Genomic DNA, 5,468 nt, shown 5'->3' with positions numbered 1-5,468 from the left:
GGATCGGTGTTTTCCTCAGCTGTTACCTGAAACTACTTTGCATCCATTGGCTCATCTCTCAAGGATACTTCGGAGTAGCCATCAGTACTCCTAGATAGGAAATCAACACCACAATGGGTTTTACCAGGCTTATGAAATATACGGAGTTCAAACTCCATCAGGAACATCATCCATCTTATCAGTCTGCCTTGAATAATGACTTTGTTAGTAAAAAAATAATAATGCCCGATGATCCACATAAAAATGAAATAGCTTGCCCAACAAATAGTGTCGAAATTTATTAGCAAGTAAAACCATTCCTAAGGCTTCTCTCTTCATCGTTGTATATCCTTGTTCAGCCTGACTGAATCTACGACTGGAAAAATACATTGGATAATCAGTCCTCCCTTCTGGTTGAGCCAATATTGCCCCCATTGCCAGTCTTGAAGCATCAACTTGCACATGAAAAATAACATCCCAATTACGTTGTCGAAGGATTGGCTTACTGATAATGGCATTCTTCAATTCTTGAAAACTTTCCACACATTCAGTAGTCCAAATGAACTTGTTCTTCTTCTTTGTGAGCTCATACAAAGGTAATGCCTTCAAAGCAAACAAATGAACACATCCTCTATAAAAATTGATATATCCCAAGAATGAGCTTAACTCTGATGCTGTGCGTGGTGCCTTAGCTTGCTGGACACACTAGATCTTGTCATTGGCCATCTCTATACCATTCCTAAACATTATGTGTCCAAGTAGTTGTCATTTTTAGACCAAGAAAACAGATTTGAATGGGTTTAGACAGATCTGCTTTTCCTTAGAACGTTGGAAAACCATTTCCAGAAAGAGTAAATGCTTCTCCTCAGTTGAATAGACAGTGAAGTCGTCCATAAATATGACGAGAAATCGGTGGAGAAATTCACTGAATATTTCCATCATACATCTTTGGAAGGTCGTTGGAGCATTGCAAAGACCAAACGGCATAACCAGATACATGAATCTCCCCATTCAGTAATAAAAGTAGTTTTACTCAGGTCTTCAGGAGCAATCTGTAGTGGCTGATTATAACCACTATAGCCATCCATAAAGCTATACATCTTGTGGCTTGCAATTTCATCAAGAAGCATGTCCATAAAAGGTAGTGGAAAAGGATCCTTAATGGTCTGAGCATTCAGCTTTTGATAATCCACACAAACTCTGAGCTTTCCATTTTTCTTGGGCGATACTACAATAGGAAATAACCAGTCACTACTGGTGACCTTAGTGATAAATCCAGCCTTCAGAAGGTTATCAATTTCGTCTTTGACCTTCTTAGCATAATTTGGATTCATTCGATACCATTGCAATCGCGCTGGTCTGGCATCTGGTTTCAGAGGTATTCTATGTTGACAGACCTCAGGATCTACCCCTTTTAGATCAATATGCTCCCATGCAAATACGTCTTTGTACTTCTGGAACATGTCTCACGCTTTTTCTTTCATTCATGGATCTAGATGCTTGTTTACTTTGATTAATCTAGGATTTTTCTCAGAACCCAGGTTCCATTCTTTGATTTCCTGATCATCTGGAAGCAACCAGGTAGGCCCATCTCCCTTCCTCTTGGTTCCATTCTTTGATTTCCTGATCATCTGGAAGCAACCAGGTAGGCCCATCTCCCTTCCTCTTGGTTGACTCCTCAGTGTAATCCCAGGACGGACCCCTTAATTCTGAACCATCATTCTGAACTTCATTAATTTCCTCAGAGTGTACTTGTTCAGAGGGCGTTGACATATCGGAATCTGAGAATACTTCTATGGAGTCAACTGGTTTTCCTAGCCTTCCAGTTAGCTAAACTGTTCGTTCTCCAAAATTCAGTTTGGTGTTTTGACCTGGAAATTTCTTCCTTTGCTTTTCAGCTTGATCTTTGTCAAATAATACTGCATTTAGATCTATCTCGGCCAATGGAAAAATATTCATTGCTGCCAGCATCTCTCTATTTTTTTTACTTTATACTTCTGGCAAAGCTCTTCTGGTCGCAGTGCCTTTCTCCAGTTCCTACTGTTGTTTGTGTGGATCTTAATTCTTCACCTGGCGCCTTGTATTGTTAGAGTCTGATTGGCATAGTCGTGAACAGCCCATGCCATTCGCAACCATGGGCACCCCAATAGCATCCCATATGTGCCTTGCACATCTAGTACCAAGAAGCTGGTTTTGAACTTTTCTTTTCCCACCCTTATCTGTATACTTTCTATCATCCAAGTTGCCTGCACAACTCGATGATCGTCCATTCGAACTTTGGAAGGTGCTGGTTTCAAGTTCGTGATACCCATCCTTTGCTGAAGGTGTGCCCCCAGGATGTTTACTCCTGCCCCTCCATCCAATATGACACCAGATAGTGGCTCCCATGTTTTCTAATGTTGTAGTCTACCTGGATCACCGGCACTTCATTATCTCTGACACCAACCAAGTCAACTTCTCCAGGTTCCCCTTCAGCCTTCCTTCGTTGTTTGATGAATTTCGTTGCTTCAGGCAAAGTTTTTCTAATGTCATCTAGTTCAACTATCAGTTTCTGAATTCTTTCACATATTTTAACATGAATTTATTCTCTCTCTTGATCAGAGTTATTATAAGAACTTGAAGAAACGGAATTATTTCCACAGTGCCATTCCTCTGTTCTGGTACCTACTGTACTTCTTTCGGTGTTTCCTGTTGCAATTATATTTAACCTTCCCTAGTTTCTCCACCAGTCTCTGAACTGCAGCAAACATAGTCTCAGGAATCCCAGACCCTGACTGATCTGGTTGTGTTTTCTTAGAAGACTGGGCTGGTATCTTCTGAATGACCCGGGCATCAGAACTTTCTGGCTGCTCTGGCAGCTTCTTGGCTACATCTTCTCTGATCTTAGCCGCCAGTTCTCTCTACTCTCTGCTAAGCCCATTTGCTAGTTTTAGAACTGACTCGTTTGGCCGGCTCATCTGTAATTTCCTCAATGACTACCCCTTTACTGCGTGTAACTACTCGTACTAGAACTGGCTCTTGGGCTTTCGCCTCAATAGCCGTAGTGCTAGGTGCTTCTGGAACCTGAGCCGCAAAATGCCCATACTTGCCACAAGTATAATAGTTAAGGCTTTGATTTTGAAAGTTACCACGACCCCGACCCCGGCCAGTACCTCCCTGGTACATGCCGCACCCAGTACCACTTGTACCTGATTTCTCCTCTTGGGGTACACTGGTTGTCTCCACTCTGGCTGGTTCAGCATTGGTAAATTCCACTACAGACAAATCCTTTCCCTTCTTGAAGTGATGAAAGCAAATGCCACAATTGTTCCATAAATGACCATATGCTTTGCAATAAGTACATTGTGGACACTCATTGGAAACATGATCTTTAGATTTGCACCTTGAACACTAGGTTTCCATTCTTCTAACTAGTTGTCTGGTTTGGCTGATTTTAGCAATCTGCCGGGCCATTTCATCAATCTTTTTGGACCAAGACCCCTTCTTGGCCTTGTCTTTGCTCTTTTCATTTGAGCTACTTTCAGAGCTACTGGAGGTCTCACTGGAATCCGAATTCTCAGTGGAAGAACTGCTACTACTGGACCTCCTCTTCTTGTGACTCCTCTCCTTCTTAGCCTGCTACTCAAGCTTCAAAGCTCCTTGCACCAAATCATTAAATTTCTTTGTTGGTGCAAAAACCTCCTGTTCTCTGAGCTTCTTACTGCAGAACCCAATTAGAAACCATGGGCGTAGCCTCTTTTTTTATGGTGGCTCCTGCAACAACTGCCTGGTTAACTCCTTAATTTTCTAAACATAACTTCTCACTGACAATTTTCCTTGTTTAATCTTATCTAGCTCATAGAGTATGTCCTCATCTCCCCTGTAATATTCCAGTCTGAAAGCCTTGAGCAATATTCCAGTCCCTAGCCCAAATGCCCACAAGGTGCACTCAAATCCTATTGGATGGCCATGGAGGTGGACCAATGAGAATTAGTCTAGAGTCAAGAGAGAGGTAATGTCATAATAACTAGTATCTAATTCTCCTAAATGATTTTTTCATGTTAAACTAATCATTTAAAATGGGAAAGTGCCAGGGGAGAAAAAGCTAGAATATTGGTTAAGCTGGCAGACATGCCACAATAGGGATCCAAAGGAGGGAAAATAGGGATCCAAAGGGGGGGCCATCTGCAAAAGAGCAAGGTGCAACAATGGGCTTAAAAGACCCTAAGGTTAAGCCCATTAAGACTTCCAAAATGCTAAGCTTCCAAAATTCAAAGGTTGTGTCCAAAGGTCAAGAGCCTAGGAAAATTGGATGCGTTGTGTGTGTGCTCAAAAAGTCTTCATGCATCCCTACATAGGAGGAGGCGATCCCTAGAAGTAGGAGATGAGAGAGAAACACACACACACACACACACAAGCTCCTTTACACAAAGGGAAAGAGGGACACATGTCAACTCCCTAGCCTAGATGCCCACAAGGTGTACTCAAATCCTATTGGATGGCCATGGAGGTGGACTAATGAGAATTAGTCTAGAGTAATTCTAGTTTAATTAATTTTAAAAAAACTTAATAAAAGAACCAATAAGAATTAAGCTCGCTAGAAGACTATTGGACAGTCTCCCAAGGGGTCCAATGAGCATTCAACAGCCAAATGGCTTGCATGATTCCTATTGGCCAGGAGACAAGGGGTCCAATGAGAGTTTAGTTGTATTAGTTAATTACCTAAATCACTCACAAAAGGAGAAATGGGGACACATGTCAGAAGACTATCACTTATGCTGCTTAAATTTCATTGGCTAAACTTGGCATGGGCCAATAGGTTGTGAGCATGAGCAAATAGAAAGAGGGGTCGACCAAGAGAGAGAGGGGGCTGATTTTCTGAAGGCATTATTGCATACACACTCACACTAGTCCTTGTGTGGATTAAGAAGACTCTCTCTCTCTCCTTCTCAAGCTTTAATGGAAAGCTTATCACCTACACCAAGCTTGGAGAAGGGAGGCATACACCAACAACTCTTGGCTTTGTGATAAAAATCCAACCAAGAGCCAAGATTCAATGCATGCTCATCTCCTCTACCATGCTAATTACTAAGCTAAGCTATGATAATATGAGTGATTATGTGAGGAGATGTACATCTTTCTCGTAAGACTACTCCTTCCTCTCAATCTACTCTCATACCCCGCTAGCTCTCACCATCTTCGAAGGTGTGTGAGGTCTTGGGTCTGAGACCGTGAGGGAATTGATGTTGTGTTTAATAAGTGTTCTGCTTAGTGCTTGAAGTTTCCATCTTCATTGCACTAGCTAGTATTTTGGAACACAAAGAATTGTATTGTAAAATGTATCTCTTGATGGGAGAATCCATAATACAAAGCCTTTTGGAGGGGGGACCGGCTCCATGTAAATCCGGTCCTCAACTGTTGTCAATAGCTTAATTTCTCTCTCTTTTGAAGTATTGTTCATGCTATCTAACTAGGTGTTATACTTTATGTTTCTCTCTCTCCGTCCAATC

This window comes from Adiantum capillus-veneris, chromosome 14 (assembly GCF_014529385.1).
Source record: "Adiantum capillus-veneris isolate H3 chromosome 14, ASM1452938v2, whole genome shotgun sequence".
Lineage (NCBI taxonomy): Eukaryota > Viridiplantae > Streptophyta > Polypodiopsida > Polypodiales > Pteridaceae > Adiantum > Adiantum capillus-veneris.
The sequence above is the reverse complement of the archived record's forward strand: the minus strand, read 5'-3'. Positions refer to the sequence as shown.